This window comes from Mustela putorius, unplaced genomic scaffold (assembly GCF_011764305.1).
Source record: "Mustela putorius furo isolate JIRA1106 unplaced genomic scaffold, ASM1176430v1.1 tig00003834_pilon_pilon_pilon, whole genome shotgun sequence".
Taxonomy (NCBI): Eukaryota; Metazoa; Chordata; class Mammalia; order Carnivora; family Mustelidae; genus Mustela; species Mustela putorius.
Genome location: NW_025421987.1, coordinates 46,592,820 through 46,616,251, shown reverse-complemented (window position 1 = coordinate 46,616,251; position 23,432 = coordinate 46,592,820). Strand labels below are relative to the sequence as shown.

The 23,432-nt window shown below is 43.9% G+C and overlaps 1 protein-coding gene across 8 annotated transcripts in view; it reads right to left on the bottom strand.

The window, feature by feature from the left end:
* The window catches only part of ZBTB38 (zinc finger and BTB domain containing 38), a 77,976-nt gene that overhangs the window by 13,158 nt on the left and 41,386 nt on the right, over positions 1 to 23,432 (bottom strand). For 2 of the 8 annotated variants that reach the window (XM_013057283.2, XM_045088449.1), the window contains one exon: positions 7,318 to 7,411. The exons of the other annotated variants lie outside the window; for them this stretch is intronic. The gene's annotated coding sequence lies outside the window, so the exon portion shown is untranslated. The remainder of the gene's footprint in view (positions 1 to 7,317; positions 7,412 to 23,432) is intronic. 8 annotated transcript variants of the gene reach the window in all.

Genomic DNA, 23,432 nt, shown 5'->3' with positions numbered 1-23,432 from the left:
CACGACAGAATAGATAAGCATGAAAAGGGCGAATAAAAATGTTACAGATGCAAAAATTTTTATGGGCCTAAATTTCTTTTAAAATAATTTGTAATTAGGTTATAGTGGTTGCCTGACTTATGTTACTATTTCCTCAGTTTGTATTTAAGCTATAAATAGCCTTTAACATATACCTTCTAACCACATCAATACACATATGCATGTATTCACATGTATGTACAAATAAATGTGTGACTTTATAAATACATGAGCATATGCTATGTAAAAATATTTACAGTCACACATTTAATGATAACGAAATATATATTTGTAAAAATACAGGGTGAACACATAATTCAGCATCTAAAACAGGACACTTTAGAGAGAAAAGGGATGCAACTAACAACCATGCCAGAGAAACAGGTACATACTGGTTCAATACAAGGGGAAATAGAATGAAGGGTCATCCTCTATTTATTTATATATATACACACAAAGACATATAGATATTTATATATAAAATCTGTATATATACATGTACAAAATATAAATCTCTAGTATAAAATTCCATATTATAATTTTAAGTACATATGTGTATATTTACATAAAATGTATTTTAAAAGTAAGTGCTTTTAAGAATTTTATAAATATATGATAAGCATTTTATATAAATGCCATTGGGAAATTCACATATTTAGTTAATTCATATATTTAGGATCTTCTGCTGCTTTTGTCTCCTGTCATACTCCAACCTTCCCTAATAAACACACAAACATTTAATGCAAAGGTAGGCATTTAAATAAGATACTTCTGATGATTAAATTACCTTTTCTTCACTAGCTTTTATTTATTTTTTAAAAATATTTTATTTATTTGACAGAGAGATCACAAGTAGGCAGAGAGGCAGGCAGAGAGAGAGGAAGGGAAGCTTGGGGCTTGATCCCAGGACCCTGAGACCATGACCTGAGCTGAAGGCAGAGGCTTAACCCACTGAGCCACCCAGGCACCCCTCTTCACTAGCTTTTAGAATGAACTAGCTTTAAAAAAATAAAATACGGGAGCCTGGTGGTACAGTCAGTTAAGCATCCATCTCTTCATTCCGGCTTAGGTGCTAATCTCAGGGTGGTGAAATGAGCCCTGAGTCAGGCTCATTTCTGTGCTCAGTGCAGAGTCTGTTTTGGTTTCTCTCCCTCTCCATCTGCCCTTCCTCCATGTACTCTCACTCTTTCTCTAAAATAAATAAATCTTTAAAAAATAAGTCTATGCTCATGGTGAAATATTCAAACAGTAGAGAAGTGTATTAAGGTACCAAGCAGAATCCCCTCCTCTGACCTAGTCTCCCCTCCCCCACACCACTGCACCCACTAACATGCACAGCTTGCATACTCCCTTCCACTACCACAGATACCTTTTCCCTAACTTTGGAAGATTTTGTAAATTACATCTGTACAAAAGCTCTAGGAGAAAGATGGTATTTCCTCTTGAGTTTCTTCTAACCTAACCTCTATCTTCTCTGCTTGGCAATTCCTTAACCTTACTCATCCCGGCAGTGTCCGTCCTCTGGAATTTCTGGATTTGGGCTCCTACCTTTATTATAACATGTGTTATAACATTATGTACGGTTATGCATTTGTTCACGTTTATACCATTCCCTGCTTGATCCTAGAATGCGGGGTCAATCTAACCCATCTTTGTTCTCCTGACATTATGGGATACAGTATATCGTTGATGTTGACAGGGAGCGAGAGGAACTGCCCCCTCAGACCCTGGGCAGCAAATGGCTTAAATTATACATTGTGCTTAGAAAAGTTCCTGATTTAAAGCTTTAAAAATGAGAGCTAGATGAACCCAAGTTCTACTCTACAGAGAGTAAAATTAACAAAGTTAAAGCTCTGCCTTTGGCTCAGGTCATGGTCTCACAGTCCTGGGAATGAGCCCTACAACAGGCTCCCTGCTCAGCGGGGAGCCTGCTTCCCTCTCTCTGCCTGTCTTTCTGCCTTTTTTTTCTTTTATTAGAAAAATAAAATGAATTCCTGTTGATTTTTTCTCTAGTTCCCTTCTAAGCTGGCAATTCTCAAAGCATTTCATGGACCGTGAGTCTCAAAAGACCCTTTCATCAGGCTCATGAGGGCAAAACAATTTTCATAATAACAAGAAGATGTCATTTGCCTTTCGTCCCCCACCATGCTAACATGTACATCAACTGTTCAAAAGCAACAAGGGGTAAAAGAGCTGATGCTGCAGCAAACAGTGAGCCAGTAATACCCAGATGAAAAAGTAAAAATTATTAATTTTACTAGATCTTTTGACTATTGCATATACACATTTTTACCATTCTGTGTGATAAAATGGGAGGCACATACAAAACACTAGCAGTGCATATTGACAAAACAATGACTGCCTTAAGGAAAAGCACTTGGGTGGTTCTTGGAGTTGTGAGTTAAATCAGCCAACTTTTTTTCATGGAACATCATTTTTACGCAAAAAAATGAATGACAAACTATGGTTATTTGGATGTGGACATCTGGGCAAACATACACTTGAAAATGAATTAAGTGTGCCTGTCATTTCTTTCTTTTCTTTTCTTTTTTAAAGATTTATTTATTTTACAGAGAGAGAGTGAGAGAAAGTGTGAGCAGGGGGAGGGGCTAAAGGAGAGGGAGAGAGAGAATCTCAAGTAGACTCCCTGCTGTGTGTGCAACATGGGGCTTAATCCCATGACCCTGAGATCATGACCTTCCTGAAATCAAGAGTCAGATGCTTAACCAACTGAGCCATCCAGGCACCCTTCAAGGAAGTAGTCATTTTATTGCCAGTAATAAAAATTCAACTTTCAGGGAAATTACTATTTTGGAAAACTTGATATTTAACATAAAGTTTGGTATCCACCACCATGAGCTCTATGCTTCTCAATACATAATGATTTTTCTAATGAGATTAGTGATAATGTTAAAGAATGTGATTTTTGGATGGCATGCAATGAGTCTGGAAGACTGGTACAGTTCAGGGAACTAATATTTTCTGAATAACCAATGCTTATTGTTACAAAAAAACCATGCACGGGCTAAAAGGTGAAAGGAATATCAATAGATTCAAATGTGACACAGTATGGAAAGTTCATTCCTATGGTTTCAAGTCCCATGTTATGACTAACCTTTAAAAAACCACCTACCTGTCAAGTTTTGGTTTAGTATTAAAGAATATCCACAAGTAACTGAAAAAGCAATTAGATAACTTCTCCCCTTTCCAACAACCTGTTTGTTATGAGGCTAGGTTTTCTTTACATACTTCAACTACAACATACTTGCCCCTGAATTCAAAGCTGACTGGAAAATCTAGCTATCTTTCTATCAAGCTAAACATTACATATTTGCCACTGTTCTCAATATATTTTTTACCATAGAAGACAGTTATTTTTAAAATAAGTTTTTTATCATGTAACTAGGTTTACTGTAGTCACTTTTCACGAGTTAATTGTTTAAGTTCTCCTTTTAAATTCTGAATATGGCAAAGGCTGATAGATTTCTAACTCTGATAAGCAAAAGTTCTTTGGGTCCTCAATGATTTACAAGAGTGTAAGGGGGTCCTGGCACCAACAAGTTTGAGAAATGCTGTCCTTTTTTTTTTTTTTTTTTTTAAGATTTTATTTGTCAGAGAGAGAGAGAGCGAGCGAGAGCAGGAGCGCACAGCAGGCATAGTGGCAGGCAGAGGCAGAGGGAAAAGCAGGCTCCCCGCTGAGCAAGGAGCCTGATGCAGAATTCCATCGCACCTGAGCCAAAGGCTGCAGCTTAATAGACTGAGCCACCAGGCATCCCAAGAAACACTGTTCTAACTTACAAGAAAACGTTCAAAATGATTGTTAAAGATATTATTAAAAATTTTTCTACTCAAAATAAATCAGATCTAGGCTTAAAAGAACTAGGGACACAGAAGATGAAAATATGGTAAAATATGAAGCAGAAATCCCCAGGAGAAGGAGAGGCCAAGGGACAGAGAAACACGAACATACCCACAATCACACAGATACACATTCTATAGCTATCTTTAATAGCCCAAGCCTGACGTGGTTACTAACCATCTCTGGAGTCTGAGCATCGTTGAAAAATCAGGGGGACCAACAGTCCCTCGACACTCTCCATACTCAGGTGAAAATTGTTCCTTGATTTGCAGGACCTCTGCCTCTCTTCTGTTTGAACAATCTAGCACTTCTTGTATTCCTGCCTTCCAGATCTCAAGGGTTAGCTTGGTCCCAGCATTCTGTGTGCTCATACGATTCTATCCATTCCATTCATCTATCAAATTAGTTCCCTCACCATAGGATCCTGGAGACTGCTTTTAGGGACCAGTCCACTCACTCTGCAAATGAACTTGAAAAAAGGGAAATAATTCTTAGCTATGATCTGAGCAACTAACTCCCTGTATTTCCAGCATAATTAAATCTTCCCTCCCCAAACAGTCAAGGCAACTTTACTGAAATACACAGAAGTCAAAAAACGTAAAGTGAGAGTTTCCATATAAATTTTAACTCTCACAGTGCAAAGAAAAAAATCTTGGAAAACTTCTTTAAGTTATTAATCAACAACATATCTATCATGTAGAACTTTATAGGGCTTGCTAATAAAATTTGGTGTAATTTTATTAGTACATCTAAGACCCGACAGAGAGTGAAGTAATGCTACCTTGAGTAAGGCCACTCTCCTGGGCCAGACTGAGGCCTGTTCTTCTAAATCTTCTTCTGATCAGAAGCATAGGCCAAGCGCCCTCTAGTAGCCCACCCGCTACTTAATTCCTAACGTACGTAACAACAAAACTGAATCAACACAGCAACTTTCGCTTCTCTCTACTGCATGTTGTCTTCTATAAAAAGAAACTTAGAAATAAAACCCAACTTAAAAAGAACACACTATATTAGGATATTGACCTGCAATCCTGCAAAACGTCAAACACACAGTCCATTTTGGGGCAGTGTGCGGCCCATATCGAAGCAGAAGCTGCAAGTCCCAGCAGAAAGTGTGCCGACAGAGCACAAGGCTTCAGCAATCCTGCTCCCTCATCCTACCCGCATCTTTGCAGCACACTCTCTTGCAGTCATGTTGGGGGACTACGTCAGACCTCCTCATGTGACAAGGTGTCAGAAATACACATATCGGATCTCAAACAAAGATTACACAACAGAAGCCCTTTGTATAGTTTTGTCTAGGAAAAGGAAAATCCTCTTGATTTCTCTTCTAAATGCAGTCCCAAGGGGGGAAGAGAAGAGCTGCATTTATCAGATTCAGATGCACTGAAACCCTCAGCTTGGAGAAGGCATCGTAAGGCAAGGGAAATTTGCGTCTTCAATGGGAATTCAAGCCGCTCAAAAGGCTGACATCAGAAAGCTGCCAGGGTGTATCTGACAGAGGGAGGTTGGCTTGAACAACCTTACTTGAATATATTACTTTGAAAAGGTAAACATTTGGGCTCTAGACTTGTAGTTGCGTGCATATTGATTGTAAGAATGAGTTATTATCAGATTCATGAGTGATGCAATGGGCTCAGTTAAATATTTCAAGCTGCTTGTTTGGAAAGATGAAAGGGGGAAAAGGTCCTTGGCTTCTCTCTCTCTTTTTCAAACACAACAGTGTTTCAGGGTAGCCCATGTACCTTAGGTTCATCTCAGGATCGAGCATGCCCACATACCTGCTTGCTTAAGAAACCCAGCCAACAGGCTCAAATGTTTATCTGTTCTCCAGTGCTGTGTTCGTTCCTCATCTCAGCCAAGCTCCGCTGACACTCAGAGTTCTGAGCATGGAAGGCATTTTTTTTTTTTAAAGATTTTATTTATTTACTTGAGAGAGAAACAGTGAGAGAGAGCATTAACGAGGAGAAGATCAGAGAGAGAAGCAGACTCCCCATGGAGCTGGGAGCCTGATGCGGGACTTGATCCCGGGACTCCAGGATCATGACCTGAGCCGAAGGCAGTCGTCCAACCAACTGAGCCACCCAGGCGTCCCATGGAAGGCATTTTTAATATGAATGCTGGGGGAGACCGAGTTACCAAAATGACCAGGGACAGGGTTCCTGTCCTCTGAAATGTCTCAGTATGGGGCGAGTTTATCATCAAGAGTTGCTTTCAAAAACCAAATATCATTTTCTTGTGAACCTAAAGGGCCAACTGATGTAATGGCCCTGTTCCTCTCAATGAACTGCTTCTTCTTGGGAAGGGCAGAGGGAAGAACGGTCAGATAGTCTGGCTACTGAACAAGAATGGCTCTCCGGCCAGTCAGAAGGATGGGCCATCCTGAAACAGACGGAACACCAACTGCGGCTTTGGCCTTAAACTATCTAAGCCCACCTCCCCATGGCACCCTCCCTCTCCAGGCCCTGCTCCCTCCGTACCCCAGTTTTCTGAGGACTACCACACGACAAGGAATCACAGTTTACACCACTGGTTCTGTCTGGATGAGTCAGGAACTGGGCAGGGAGGAGTGAGGGGCACAGCACACACAGTGCAAAGAACAGTGCTTGGCACACAGTGGGGTTCAGTGAGAGCGGGCTGGAACCAGCTGGAGGACTGACCGTGTCCTGCTCAGCTGGTAGCTTTGGCGAGAACTGCTTATGTAGTCCATGCTTCATGTGGTACATGGGAACGATCTTTTAAAAACACAAATGAGATCAAGCCAATCCCTGCGTAAAACCCTTCACTGGCTTTCCCCTTAAGTCAGCACAAAATCCAGACCCTTCACTGTGGGGGCCCGGTGTGATCCACAGGCCCTCTCCACTCTCTCTCGACTTGCCCACTCCCTTCCATCCCACTCTCCGTGCTCAGCACATAGGTCTCCCTTTGCTTACTACACCTGCCTAATGCCTTCCGGCCCTGGGATCTTTACACGCACCAACCCCCTACTGGCAGTGGCTGGCTCTCATGCTACAGGCCCAGCTCAGATGTCATCCTGGAAGGACCACCCCCTCTGTCTTTGATCCTGCTTTCATTGCCCTCACCATGCCTGGTTTTCCTTCATACTACCTATCACAACCTGCCATTACCACGTGTTTGTGCCTGCCTGTTCACTGTGCACTCTGCCCACCAGGAGGTAGGCTGCAGGAGGCTAAAGGATCTCATCCACCCTGTTTACTGCTACAGGATGCAGCACATGGTGGGCACTTGGGAAATGTTTGTTGAAATGACTAGTGCTGTGGCCATGCACAAAAAATAGAAATGAGACTTACCCTGATTAAAAGAGCAAGCTTCCCCTCTCCCCTGCACTCCCCGTGTCCTGCACCCTGCTCTGCTTTTTTCTTTTCCATAGTACCCACAGCACTCCAATATACTACACAATTTACTCCTTTATTGCTTACTGTCCATCTGCCTGCTCCAACTGAAGTCTCACAAGGGCAGTCATCTTTGATACTCTTCCCTTCCCTGATGTAGCTACAGCACCTAGAAGAGAGCCTGACACACAGTAGGTCCTTAATATTCATTTACTAAATACACACTCCATCCTGTAAATAGATACATTTCTAAATCAATATCAGACATGGATAGGTAGATACGGGCATCATACATATTGTCATCACAATTTGCAGCTGTTTGAATCTCCCCAATCAACTTAGAATAAAATTGCTTTTATCTGATGTACTTCTGGTTGTGAAGCACTTCACATATTAATTCTTTTAATCCCCTTCACCATCCTATGCAGCAGGCACATAAAGTGGGGATAGTACCATACCCTCACAGGGTTAAGAGAATGAACAGAGCCTGTGCTGGTATATGGAAGTTGGTATTACTGGGTCTGCATCCTGACAAGTGCCACCTTGCAGGAGAGCTATAACTGCTGACGGCGGCACATAGCCCAGTCCCCCACACTCCGTGGCCTCGCGGGCATGTGCACGCACAGCAGGAGGGAAGACAGAGCGGGTGACCTGATCTAGCCACACAGAACTGCCCTGCATGGAGTGCAAAGAGCAGACTTACTGTAGAGGGTCACCCATGCAGAAGCCCACAGCAGGAACAGACTCAGGCTGAGATTAAAGAGCTAGCCCACAGGGGGCAGCCACCCTAAGTCAGCAGAATGTGTCTGAGTGGTCCTTGGGGAAGGGTCAAAGAGGCTGGGAGTGAAGGCAAGTAGACCCCCTGCCCTAGGCAGCTGGCCCCAGGGCAACCTGAACACTGCTAGGGACTGGGCCTGGACTCTTCAAGGCCAGCTGGGTTGACAGTGGTATGCAGGAGGCGCTCTCTAGGTGCCCCCTAAACACACACAACACAGTCAGCCACAGTGTCTGCCCCACCCCCACCCAGAACTGATTAAACACCCAACACCCACGTTCGCACTTTAAAATTTTAGTATTAAAAAATTGATTTTTAAAGTCTATTACTGATTCAATTCAGTCTAAGCACTCAGAACACAAAGACCAAGGATTTCTTAATCTCAAGTGTATGCATCAGGAAAATGGGTTTTTCTTCACCTCCCCTCCCCCCAACGAGTATTTAGATTTACCCTCTCTGGGGATGACGCAGGCTTCAGGGGTCAGGAAGCTCAGGCTGGAGCCCTGTCCATCAGGGTACGGCACAAGAGTAATGAGTATGAAGCCTCAGGAGGCACCACAGAAAGATCTCCAGGGGAGGGCCAACTTTGGGTGTGAGCTGTCTCCATGACAGACGGCAGTCTCCCCACAAACACAGAACGGAGACGTGGCCAGTGAGCCTCATTAAAACCCTAAGTCCAAATTCCAGTATCTTCACCAAGGCTTATAAAGTCCTCTGCGACTTAACCCCATTTCCTGATACTCTAATTGGCATCAGCCTTCCTTCTGCTCCTTGAATATGCCTAGGATCTTCCTATCTCTGGGTCTCTGGACATGCTGCTCCTGCAACCCAGAATGCCCTGCTAGCCCAGGAAGCAGCCTACCCTTACCTCCATCCAACAACCCTTTCCCCCTCAATTAGGTTCATCTGTCATATATTCTCAGCATACTTTTCTTTCATAGTACTCATTATGATTGTAATTTAGTATTGACAAATGAGTGCCTTTACCACAAGAGTATAAATTCTGTAAGGGATAAGACTGTTTCACCAGTATCTCTAGCTCCCAGCACTCTTCTTGGCACATAACAGGTGCTAATAAACCTTTATTAAATGAATGCAAAAACAAAAAGCACCCAAACACCAAGCCATCTACAGCCCACAATACCAGGCACTGTTACCAAGCTTTCTGGATCCAGCATTAGGTCAATGCAAACTGCCCTATTTGTCACCTATGCTTTGTTGAACATAAAGCCAGGAGGCTGTTCTGACATGGTATAAGGAAACACAGAGACAGAGAGACAGACACACACACACACACACACACCAACACTGAGGGCCATCTACTGTCCACAAAGTTGTCACTGCTCAAACAAGTTAAAACACTGAAACACAGCTTCGAAACACTGAAGAATAGCTTACTATTACTGCTTTGGCTCAAAGGAAGGAAAAGAGCAATACTTCCGGCTCTACCGGTATGCTTTGTTCTGTTTAGAACAACAGGCCCCAAATGGAGTCACTTATGCTAAGCCCCATGTCCTCAAAATGAAACATAACTTAGTTTGGCTTTCCCAGAAATGGAATCTTAAACCAATCAGGAATCAACCGATCAGCATTGTAAGTAATCTGCCCCATGATGCCCTGCTGTCCCATATAAGGAAAGTAACCTCGCAATAACCAATCTGCCTTTTGCCCAGTATAACTTCCTTATTTTGCTCCCGTCTGCCTATAAAATCTTTTGCCTTGCATAGCTCTTTGGTGCTCCTTTTTATCTGCTACGTTGGAGGCCGCCCAATTCACAAATCACTGAATAAAGCCAATAAAATCTTTAAAATGTACTCAGATGAATTTTGTTCTTAAATAGTTTAAACTCCAGGGATTTGGCCTTTGTCCCTTGAGTACTTGGACTAAATTGGAAACAAACTTTTAAAATAACTTTAAAAAAATACTAAAACTGCAAAGTAGTAAACATGTGGCTGTGTAATATTAAAAAAAAACTGTGCACATGCACTGGCCCATGACTTCTAACTATGCTATGAAGAACCCAGTCACTGCTGACTCATGCTTGCTTTAGAGCCCCCCTTGGGCTGCCTTCCACAGATGAATCCCACCACAAATGAATCAATGTCCCCAATAAGACTTGCTTGTCAGACAGGAAGAAACTCACGTCATAGGCCAGCCACATCCGAGTACCGAGGACCATTCTACGCATTGCGTATCCACTATCCCTATTAAGTTCACAGCAACCAGATTTTGCAAATGAGAAAACCGAGACACAGAGAGACCTTGTAATTTGACGGGGGTCATTTAACTAGTGGGCAACATAGCTGGGATTCAGGGCCAGGCAGTCTGATGCAAACACTAGACTCTCCATCTCAGGTTCAGGCGTACCAGGAAGTAAAGAACTCAGCTTTTCCACCTCTTTCTTGGTATCAAAGGTTCATCTGCTCCTGACCCCAGCCTACTTACCAGCATGGGATGCAACACCAATGGTTCGCTGGACCTGAGCGGGGCTGCCATATGCAGGGCACAGGTTAGGGCCTGTGATGTGCTATGAGGAAGGGGAGGCTGAGAGCCAGCTCGTGCTGTGCTCTGTGTGGCCAGGCGGGTGCACTGGAGAGGGCTGCATCCTCCTGCCAGATGGAGGGGGCTGTGTCTTTAAAACACACAAAGATGCCATATGGGCCACCAGGTGGCCTTGTGGTGAATATTTTAGGGAAATCCAGAATTCTCCATAACATTCTACTTTTAATTTGTTTTCCTAAAAAAAAAAAAAAACAAAAAACAAAAAACCCTCCAAAGTAATATATGGTGCTCATAAATATTATTATTATTAAATATTTTATTTTTAAGTAATGTTTACATCCAATGTGGGGCTCGAACTTACAACCCTAAGATCAAGAGTTGCATACTCTACCCAGTGAGCCAGCCAGGTGCCCCAAAATTAGTAGTTTTTGATCCATTTTTATTTCAAGGTCATATTTATCAAATGCCTACCACTCACCAGTTACTGTGTACAACATGGGTTGCCATAAGAAGCGGGTATTCAAAGGGCAAGCGAGTGGAGAGATTACATAAAGCTCCTGAACCAGAAGAACAGAGAGACCCCAAAGCACTATTAGTCCAGTCATGAAACGGAGCTCTACTAAGGGACGATTCAGGATAAGGCAGCCTGGCCACGTCCAATCTGGGACCGTGGCTGAGAATCTGAACTTTGGCGTCAGGGGGACCTGGCTCTGTCACAGTCTGACTTTGACCTTGGGCATGTTTCTTAAGCTCTTTGCACCTCAGCCTCTTCATCTGTAAAACGGAGTTAAAAATAGAATCTACCAGGCTTAACATGAGGATTAAATGGTAATTCCTGTAAGATGCTTGGCGTAGTATCTGGCACAAAGCTAACTAAAATTAATTATTATTAATGTTATTATCATTAATTAATAATTAGTTGTACATGTCAGTAGGAACAAATATTGCAAGCCTTGGCCCCAAGCCCCAAATATAGGAAATGTGAAATTCCTCAGTGGCAGGGACAAATGTTCTAGCTCACTGTGTGCCCAAAGGTCCCCATACCCCTCCCAGTGCTTACTATCCCAGAGAGGCTCAGCAGTTGGTCATTCTTCCCCAATGCAGATGGCAGTTACATCTGGGCCTTAGCTCCTATGTGGGTATTTATTTACAAGTATTGTCTAAATTCCTTTTTTTTTAAGTTGCATTGGTTGTTAGTAGTCTTCTTAGGAAGTGGAAAAAAATGGTATCAAAAATTAAAAAAAAAAAAAAAAAACGTCAACTTGGGGCACCTGCCTGGCTCAGTCTGTTGAATGGCTGCCTTCATCTCAGGTTGTAGTCCTGGGATCGAGCCCCACATCAGGCTCCCTGCTCAGCGGGGAGCCTGCTCCTCCTCCCTGCCCCCTGCTCATGCTCTCTTTCTCTCTCAAATAAATAAATAAATAATTTAAAAAAATCATCTTTTAAAAAAAATCATTCACTTAGGTATCTGTTAGCAATTCTGGTAAAAGGCTTGATAGGAAGGAGACCAAAATAATGTTTAAGACATATACTAAATCATCCATAATGTTCCACGGTGTGTACTTGTCCTCTTAAGTCAGATCACTCAAATTATGCTGTATAAGGCAAAGCCAGGGTATGGTCAGTTTATCGGGTTACATGTTTTAGATAGCAACATTCTTTTACCTTCATAAAAAAGCCTCTCCTGGGGCACCTGGGTGGATCGTCGGTTAAGTGTCTGACTCTTGGTTTTGGCTCGGGTCATGATCTCGGAGTCATGAGATAGAGCCCCACATTGATTGCGTGTGAAGCCTGCTTAAGATTCTCTCTCTCCTTCTTCCCCTGTCCCACTCCCTCTTCTCTAAAATAAATAAATAAGGAAACATGTAAAAAAAAAAAAAAGCTACCACTGTGCTCTGCTTCTTCACCTCTCCTGTAGACAGACTCCAGGCAGACCATGTTTGTTCCTCTCCCCATGTACCATGGAACTTTTAGAGGGCAACATCTTGGGACCTCCTCCTTCTTACTTTAAACTAGGAATCTAGTAGCTGCTTCCATTATTTGGCTGTTAAAAAAAGGGGGGGGGAATCTAGTAACATGTCAGTTTGGTTATGATTTATTTTAGAGAACATTTTGGTTTTTTGATTTTAGAATTTTTTTTATTTTATGTCTCAGTTTAATGGATTTATTAAGTTGTGGTTTATTCAGAAAAAGAAAGTAAAAATTTGGGTTAATTTGGGGCTTAACATATTTATTTGCTTATTTGGGATTCTGGTTCAAGCTTCCACTGAAGTCCTTGAAGAAAATTTTTGACAATTGTCCGATGTAATCAATATAGAAGTTCTAAGCCCTGCTTCTCCTATGCCACTGGGCTGTCTTTTTTCTGTTTGTACAGTTTTATAGTTTTATCCTTAGACTCAGAGGGTAAAGCAGGGCCTCTGTGTACATACTCCTGGGTTTAAATTCCATTTCTGCCACTTACTAGCTGTATGAACTTGGACAAATTAACACCTCCACACCCATTTTATTTTTTAAAGATTTATTTATTTACCTGAGAGAGAGAGGGAGGGAGAGAATCCTCTGGCAGACTCCCCTATAGGGCTTGATCCCAGGACCCCAAGATCACAACCTGAGCCAAAATCAAGAGTTGGATGCTTAACTGACTGTGCCACCTAGGCACCTGTGGGTTTTTTTTTTTTTAATCCACAAAATGGATATAATAGTGCAACTTAGTTCTTAATAGGATTAGATAAGACAACATAGATAAAATGTAGTATCTCATTCTATTGCTCTTTTCACCCTAATTTTCCATGAAAATTCCAGGAAACAATACTTACAACTCTTTTCTTTAGCCCATCTCATTTTGATAATAGCAACCAATTTACTGCTTGTCGTTTGAGAGGCTGTTGGAATCAGGGGACATTTTGTACAGAGAGGTTTCTTTGAAGCTGAATGGAAAGACGGGTGGCCTGGAGAGTCTCAGGCTTCACGGGTTTCCAGTGAGCCTGGGCAAGACTAGTTCTGACAGGCTCGGCAGCTGGAAGTCAGGCTGACCCCAAAAGAAAAGACATTAACTAAAAAATACTCATGGAAGGTAAGTAAAAAAAACAAATATTTAACAAAATAAGGGACTGTGGGTAAGAGTTCCTACATGAAAGTCTTGGGAGGATATGCTGACCTAGGTACATAATGCAACTGTGAGAACAAACATTTACTTCGAAAGAATAAGTACATGCATCATGATGTTAACATCATGATACATAAAGCCACATACAAAATTAGTGACTGTTGTTTTTGGGGGATGGGGTCCTACACACCCATTAAAGATAGCACCACCCTCCTCCCAACCTTACAGCAAAGAATAAGAGAAGAGGCGAGTGGCGTCTCGGGGTCCACACGTTGCTCCTTTCACTCTGGGTAAAGGCGCTGAGCAAGACAGCTCTCAGACCGTCATCTGAACCCCCAATTAGACTATTACTCAGTTTCTTCACACACAGAAATGGTAAAAACATCCAAGTGGCCAGCCTCACCAGTGTTCACGGACAGAGTTAGGGCAGGCAAAGGATTTTACAACCTGAGCACTCGGTCTCTCCACAGCTTCATTCGGTTCCCTTCTTACCTCACAGGGAAGGGGGCCTTGAAACACTACGAAGAAGTCATGCCCCGAGTGGTAGTCAATACCAGCAGGAAGGAGAGGAGGCAGGCAACCAGTGTTCTGCCCCGGAAGAGCTGTGGCTGGACGCAGGAGGAAGGGGAAGGGAGGCCGTGGAGGAAAGAGCCTGGGGCTCCCTCCCTAGGAGGCCTCTGCACTGATGTCCTTCCTAGTGAACATGGCTCCTGGGACAGTCTGGCTACTGTGTCACTGAGCCTGCCCACGCCGCTCTTCCGGGCTCTTCAGGGGCTTAGTAACAGGATGACAGTCATAAAAGCAAGTTCCCTAAGGCAGTTTCCAGCTCCAAGATCAGGCATTCCCTGTTAAAAACAGAATCCCTAAAACCGAGCTTTTTGCCTTGGCGGCAACTTCTTCAAGCCCACTTTGAGGCTCTTTTACATATTTGATGACCACAGCCCATCCCCAGTCCAGGGAGCTGTGTCCACAAGATGGTGCTGAGTCCACACCGAGAAATGCTCTTGTGTCCTGGGTAGCTGGTAATCCAGTCCCCCAGAGCGTTCTGAAAATGGGCAGATGAGTAGGCCCGGCTCCAAAATAAATAGGCATTGAGTGTTCTAGGTAACAAAAGGCAGAGAGAGTCTGCTTCTTAGTGGACACTGCACTCCTTAAGTCATTCTTAATTTGCCACGAACGGCTTCTAGAGATTCTTCAGATCGGAGGTGGGGAGGGCTCCACCCAGCACAGGCATTTCCTCCTCAGAAGAGCAGTTCTCACTGGTAGCAAAGAAGGGGCCCTTAACTGTGGTCTCTGCCCCATGACAGCCCTTTGAAGCTTTACTCTGCATGGCCCCCTCCCTGGGCTAAACATCTCGAATTCCTTCTGCTATCCCACTGCAAAGAGGGTTTTGTACACAAAAGGAGCATTAGATTTGGTCCAAGCCTCTCATTTTGGATGTGAGAAAACTGAGGCACGGAGAAGTTAAATGACTCGCCTAAGAGCTCAGGGTTTGACCAAACCTGGTTGCTAGGCTACTGGTTCCACGTTTCACTATACTGTGCTCAGAAGGCAGATGCTGGGGCCTGCTTACTAACAGCATGACCACAGAAAGGACCTGACCTCCCTGAGCCTTGGTCTCCTACTCTATAAAATGGAGAGAATACTACACGCCTCACAGGGCATGGGAGGATTAAATGAGAGTATCTGAGCACTCGGCAAGTGCAAATATGAAGCAAATAATAAGTGCTCAATAATTGGTTTTATTTAGGTTATACAGGTTTCTTTTTTTGGCATGGGGTTCTTCTTTTTTCCCTTGTTTCCTTCCTCCTTGGCTTCCAAACTTCCAAGCCTGAATTTTTTAACTGAGCTCAAAAATTCACTCATTTATTATAACTAAATTTAATCACGTTCATTTTGTTCAACATCTCCAGTGTGTTGGGATATTTTTAGAATGTCACTTCTGTCTTATAATAGATCTACCAATTTCTTTTACGTGTCACACAGATTCACCCTCCGGAAACTTAACAGGTTAAATTCAAGATGGCGAGGTCTGTAACAAAAGGGCAGGACTGTTTTCTGTGCCCACCTCCAGAGAGTAGCAGAATGTGGCTATTCTTCTCAGACACACACACCCCACCCGCGCAGATCATATTTCAAAATCAGGACTTGGAAAATATTTTTTAATCTATCAGAATGAAAAAGATAAAGCTTTGGTTTCATTTTTGAGGAGGAAGGAGGTTGAATCTACACGATGAGGAAGTGACTCTGTAAAGAACAGCTCTGGCTGTATTAATGCATTAATGTGTTTAGAATCAAGACACTGAGACCTCAGGGTAGGTGAGCTCTTGTGCTGAGATCCAGAAGACTTCTGAGCTGCAGAAAAGAAAAGTTTTACTTGAAAGAACAAGATGTCAAGCTCTGTGGAGTTGAACTGTGGTCCCCAGGCTGGCCCTTGATTTCAGGTGAACCAATGCAAACCCTAAGCAGTTATATTCTCTCGGCTCTGTTGTTTCAGTAAGCATAAGACCTTAATTTTCTAACCACTCGTCTCCCCTCCCACATCCTCCCTAACTAGCTCACGCCATTTGTGTTTCTGGGGCTCAAGACACAGCATCCCCATACTCTGCCCCACTGGGAAACCAGATAACCCACCACTGCTTCAGGGCCCATATTCACTAACCCAGCAGAATACCACCTTTCTCCAACCTGACACTTCTCAAAGGGCAACCTTCTGGACCGAAACATGGGACAAGGCCAAAGACATCCAGCCTTACTCCTGTTTAGCTCCCGACCATTTACAAATCACTTTCATAAAAACCGTTTCATTTTCTTTCTTACAATACCCTGCTGGCTGTGAGATAATATTTCCATTTCAAAGATGAAGACACTGAGGCTCGGAAAAATTAAGCCAAAGTCCTAATACCACATATCATGTCATTGTCGAGGCTGGGTTTTCAACCCTGATCTTGTGACTGTGGGTCACAAACTCCTTCTAGCATACTTAAAAGGAAGACTGTATTTATGTGATTCCAAATGTCAGTAAACATAGATCACCATCTCACCCTTTGAGTGGTATATTTAGTAGCTGTGTTTGTTTTATGCCAAATTCAGTCCCAAATGTGTATGTGCCGCTCCAAAGACTACTTAGCAAGAGCTGTTCTGACCAACAGAACCAGTTTTTCCTGACCAGCCGACACACCATTAACACTGCTGGCCAGGTGATCATCCATGCGCTCCATTGTGTTCTCTGCCATCTTGCACTGCCCAATCACACAGCATTTTAATTCATTCTGTGAAATGGGAATGTCAGAGATGATTACTGGGTTAGTTAAATGAATCAATGAGTATGGAGACAGTGGCTAGCAAGTAGTCAGTTAGTGGCATCCCATACAGCTACCACGACTACTACCACTTCATTACATTCATTACAGCCAAGTAGAGTTTTGTTAACAAGTGTTAGATGAGGTATAAGGCAGCAAGGGCCCAATTATCCAGAAAAGCAGAAACACTATTTTATCCCCTTGGCCTTGTTTAATCCTTTATTTCTTCCTCATTGAGCAACCTCCTGGAGCCCACAGTCTAATGGAAGAGACAGACATGCAGACAAACAGCTCTCTGTGATGATCACAGCAAGTGCTCCAGCAAGTGTGCCCAGGACCCTGGAAGACCCAGCTTTAAACGGAGTTTGAGGAAGGAGAGTCAGGGGGAGAGAGTTGGAACCAAGTCTTCAAAGACAGGGAGCATTTCTTTGGAAGCCAAGAGAGAAAAACCTCTAGTCCAGGCAGAGGTCTAAGCAAAGGCAAGGCGGTGTAAGACCGAACTACACCCTGAGGGACTGGCAAAGAGGTGGGGATGGCTGCTGCACAGGCTGTGGGGAGGGCCTGACGAAGATGCAGAGGGAGAGACTGGCAGGAACTGAGCTGTCAAGAGTTTTGAATGTTACCAAGACACTGGATTTTATCCTCTGGTCCAGAAGTTCTCAACCCTAAACTGCACACTGGATCACCCATGGGAACTGGAGAAAGAACCAACATTAGGCTCCAACCGGAGATTCTGATTTGTTTGGTCTTGTGTGAATACTGGGTATGGCAATTTAAAAACAAAAAACAAAAACAAAACTCTCCAGATGATTCTAATGAGTAGTCTGGACACTGGTGAGTCATTTAAAAGATTTTAAGCAGGAATCATTTGGCAAGTTTGCAAACAGATCATTCTGGGAACCATTTGGTGAGAAGGATGTCTGGAGGGAGTCTAGTGAGAAGGCAAAGAGAAGGTGGGGAATGAACAGATTTGAGAGAGAAAGATTTGAGAGCTATCTGGATATAAGAACCAACTCACTGGAAATCAGGAGAGAGGGAAGAATGAAGGCTGACAGCCCAGTTCCATTACCTGATGTCCCACTGGCAGGTAGGGAACTGGATAAAAGAACTGGTTTGGGAGGAGGATAATGAAGTCTGTGCTCCCTGAGGAGCCTGTGGGAAATGCAGGTGGTGCCCTCAATCAACAGGCATCCCAAATAGACCTTGCTGCTGAAAGGAAGCTGGGCTGAAGATACAGATGTGCACTGCACAGACACATAGGAAGTGGTCGAGAACACAGGCAGGGGAAGGATCCAAGGAAGGTAGAGTGGATGGACAGAAGGAGCTGTGGGAATACCACTACCAAGGGGTAAAAGATATATTGGAATCACCCAGTGGCCCTTATTAAAACTTTAGTTTCTGGATGCCACCCCACACTGACAGCATCTGAATGGCCAGGGGTAAAGCCCCAGAAATCAATTTTTAATAAGTTCCTAGGCATTTCTGAATCCAGACTAGGAATGGACATTGTTATCAGCTGCCTAATAATGCTGTAACAGGTTACCACAAATGTGGTAACTTAACAACATCAGAAATTTATTCTCTCACATTTCTGGAGGCTGGAAGTTTGCAATCAAGGTGTCATCAGGGACGTGCTCTTGCTGAAGACTGGAGGAGTGCTCCCTGCCTTTTCCAGCTTCTGGTGATTCTAGGCAGTCACTGATTGGTTTGGTCACTCCAATCTCTGCCTACATGTTCACAGGGCCTTCTCCTCCTTCTGTGTTGCTCCTCCATATGTTTACAAGGCCCTTTGTCTTTGGATTTAGGGCCCATCCCACAATCCAGGATGAACTCATCTCAAGATCCTTAACTAACATATATCTGCACAGACCCTTTTTCCAAGTAAGGTTATATTCACATAATGACGATATGAATGTACCTTTTGGGGGCCACCATTCAACCTACTACAGACACCATGGCAACAACTCTGGATAAGTGGGAGAGGGAACTGAGATCCAGAGCTCCAAGCTAAGTTCCCTGACAGTGCTGGGAAGAGGAGGGAGTAAAGAGGAAGAGAGAGGGCTGGTGCGGGGACTAAAATCTACAGCTCCACCTCCAAGTCTTATGCTGCCCAAGGGACCCTGGGTCACTCAGTATGCAGGGCACAACGCCATCTGAAAGCACCATGCAGACTGGAAAAAATTACCCCACTCACAAATTAACAAAGACCATGGTACCCTCAAAACCCAGGTGAAAGCTTTGAAAGGCTGAAAAGGCTTTCCATTAACTCACTTTCTAAACTAATCTGATAGAAAGTTAGGATTTCATCTCTAAGATATTGTGGCCATTTTGTCCCCACCACCCTAGTAGCTCCCAGTCCAGACAAGTCACCAAGGCGGCACTGGTTACTGGGATTGGTTATTTCTATTCTTCAGAATGTTTCCATAGGAGCAGGCAAAACTCTCAGTCACCAACATTAAAGAAGGTTCAGTTATACCTCCCTTCTCATACCTCCTAGAGTCCCCCAGTCCTTGCTGAGAGCCCAGCACTCCCTGCTGTCACACTGCTACATGTTCCAGCACCGTAGTCCTAAGTTACAATGACATGTGTCATTTCCCTGACACATGAAGGTTTTCTGGCCTCTTACCACAGGAACTTCCCTTCTTGGCAACACAGTTTGCATGGCCTAAGAGCCGTGGCGGGTGGGTAAGGTGGAAAGGAACCAGGTGCTATGTTCAGGTTAAAGTCACAGCCAGGGGACACTAGCCTCCAGAATCAGATTCCTAGCGTGGTCAAAACCACCCCATCACACATCTTGACGGTATGATGTAAAAGGTACATCTCCCAGCCCCTACCCCCTAAGACCATCCTGAAGTATCTCCAGGCTAGCAAACCCATAAGGGCCAGTCTCTCTGCAAGTCCGTCCCTGGGCTTCACCACACCACCCAGAGCAGTGTTCCCCATGCACCAATGTGCACGAGTCAGCTGGGCAGCTTGCGAGGCTTTCTGACGCAGTGAGTCACGTCGGTGTGATCTGTCTTCCTTTACATCAGGGTGGAGAGAGCTGATGTACATGGCTGAGTTGACGGTTTAAGAAAACCAAGTCCCCTTACCTGCTGGTGAAATGATAACTATAATGGTGAGGATGATAATGCCAATGACAATGAGAGCTAATATTTACTAAGCACATTCTACACATGAGGCCCTGTGCTAAAGTGCTTTATTGACACTAAGGCTCAGCTCCAAGAGCCCTAAGGAAAACAGGAATGGTACAAAGAAATTGAGAAAAGAGGCAAAGCATTGTAAATTCCAGAATGTGCAGAAGGTGAGTAAGTGTCAACAGAGACAGAAGCCAGTTCTCACACTGTGCCCATTTGGGACTAGTTAGGAAATGGCTAACTGCTTGATATTTCAGAAAGCATCTTTGGGCCGAGCCAGTCACACCAGAGACTAGATATATGGCAAAATGCCTGCTGTCCTTCACTGCCACCCCATGGCCCAATGCCAGCCAGATTAGCCTCTGCAGTGTTCGCTCCATTCCGCTACCTTGGGGTACCATGTCTGAACAGGGAGGGGCTTCCTTTTGTGAATTCTTCCTGTTCTAGCCTGAGATGGGCACATGGAACACTGAGCAGCTTAATCAAGGCTGCTGTGTCTGATGTGTCTCCAGATGTCCTTGGATATACATGCTGTGTTTTGCAGCTGATTCTACTGACAAATCGCTTGGCCTGTATAACATGGATACAGTTTATCTCCAAAGTGGCTCCCTTATTTGCTGTGACATGAAAAAGGTTCAATGACCATGACTTTTCCTTGGGATGGGTCTTGGAGAACTTCAAGCCCAACACTCTGCAGGAAAAGACTGGGCAGGCTGCCACCAAGGAAATGCAGACTGGTGGGCTGAGTCAGATGGTGTAGCTCTCTGACTGGCAGGCAGGCAGTCCAGAGGCCAGATTCAGCCTGCAGAGATGTTTCATCTGGCCCTATAGTAGTTTAAAAAAATGTCATGCCACCATTTTGCCATTCCATCTTCTTATACCCAGCCCACATCGAACATTCACATTCTCTTCCTGTCCCTCTATATACCTTTAGGCCCTAATCTATAATAATGTAAGTATAAACCACTTCTAAGTTTTATTTTGCCTACAACATCTGTCTCTGTACAGTGATTCATTGTCCTCCTAAAATTTATGTGATGAGGTATCAGTATTTAAGCTTCCAAAACTATTGAAGTATTACATCTTAATGAGGGACAGGTGGTGAGAAGCCATGACATGGAATATATTTGGGTTGCAGAATATTTCTTCAGGATTCCTCTGGTTTGTTCATGCCCGTGTGGAAAATTTCTTAATATACGAATCCTAGGGGACACAGCGGCAGAGAACAAACTCTTCACTTTGCTCCAAAAGTCGCTTTAACCCTAAGGTCAGCTTGAGCTCCACAAAATCAGATTCATACTCTTGGGAAGCACCCAGCTTTCCTTTTCCAAAGAGGCTCTGTGCTCATCGTTAGCAGATGATGTGGTGAGGGACACAATCACTGCTGAGAATGCATAGGCCTTCACAGGTAGCTCCTTACTGTGTCAGAGTATTTTGGACGATACCACGCTTCACCACTGTGTCACACAAGTAACAATTCCAAAAACTAGACCACGGAAATGCAGTCTGGACAACCTAGCAGTCTGGGCTTCAAACAATGGGATCAACACAATAAAACACATGCCCCAAGATCACAAGTGTCTCTAGGGAATCTCTGCGAACTTCTCAGGAGAACAATGGTGGTCAAGCTGAGGAAGCAGCTTCTGCTCTAGAGACCCTGGGGATGCAGAGCTGATCCTTTTGGCCTCTGGTGCTGGTCCGGGGCCTCTCGGAGGCTGCTGATGCTCTTGCCCTGTTCTGCCCCACTTCCTCCCCACTGTCAATAAACAGCCCATGGTTCCCAGTGTTTCCCCGCTCTGGTAGATGCCAAGGCACAGAGATCATGTTCACAGACCTGAGATCTCATATATTCGAGGCCCCATACATATGTCCCTTGCACACACACTTCCTCCTGCCGTGTTTTCCATCATTTCTCTTCCCCCTCCCATTTTTCCAGTTTGAAGCCACTGCTGGCAACACAGCAATCTCTGGAGTGAGGCCAGGCATGGCAGCACAGATCCCCGAGGCAGCCTGGGATTGCTAAACAGTCACCTCCTCCCAGGGTCCAGGAGATACAGGTGACTGGCAGAGCTGTCTGGCAAGCCCATGGGGAGGTCAGATGAACAGCTAGAGGCATAAGAGCTTCTGTGCTGTGGAAATGCTGCAAAAACCCTGGCCCTTTACAGAGATGGACACACAGCACTTTAAACAAAAGAAAGTGCCTGGGGGAAACTGGTTGAGGGAAAAGGCAGGAGGAGGGAAGACTAGGAAAGGAACGGAGTCTCAGGGAGCTTCTTCCAATTTCACTCCAAAAGACATGACACTGACGCCGAAGGAAGGTTTCTGGCAGGAGTCAGGTATCCAAATAGTTACCCTACTCACCTGTTAGGCTGAAAGTATCTGGGGGGCGTTTGGGGGGTAGGGGGAAACCGGGAGCAATCACAGCAATAAATAAGCTGTCTAAACTAAAAAAAAAAAAAAGTGAAAATCCCCCAAACAAACCCAAAGCTACTGCAGATAAAAACCCATAGTAGGCTGTTTAAAAAATTATGCTTTTAAATATACTGATCTAAAAAAAATCTGAAGAACAGGCTGCTCTGAGAACAGCTCGAGTTTCTGCTTGTGCTTTCATTTTAGAAAACAAATGCTCAGAGACTCCACGGTGGGAGGAGCCTCTCACAGGGATTCAAACTCACAGAAAATGGCCACCGGGTTTAGAAGCCTGAACACAACAAACAGGACATGCAAGGGACCTTCTGGGACTACACAACACCCACCTTCCACGACAGTAGCTGTCTAGAGGCAGATACAACCTTTTTTTCTGACCAGTAACATAAATCAAGGCCTCCAAAGGATTTGTTTGCTGAACACCATAATGACTAATCACCTGACTTTTTTTTTTTATCCTCCCTAAGCAAGGGAACCTCACGGGGCAAAGAAATAGGTCATCTTTAATGTAAGGTAGCATCGAGGATTGGAGGTAAGACTCCCATCTAAACGTCATTTAAAAAAAAAAAAAAAAAAAGGTCTCAAAAAGTATTTCCTAAAATAGAGACGCACAAATCACCTTATCAGAAACTCATAACAATAAATAGAAGAGAAAGTCTTAAAATAGATGATTCAAAAGCGGCAAAAAGTTCTTGAGTGATTTCCTGAAAATGTCAAAATCAAAACCAAATATGAAGAATGTTAAATATACAACAAAACAGGGTAAGAGACTCACCCTGCAGTGCACATTCATTTAGGAAAACGTGTGTTTCCCAGGTCATCAGTGGTGCTTCCGTGCACAAAGGCAACTTAGAGTGCAGTAGCTAAAGAAACTCCAGAACTGCTAGACCTCAGAAGGACAAAATTTAAAGGTCAGATTCTTTTTTAAACCCTATTTAGCACAGCACTCAGGG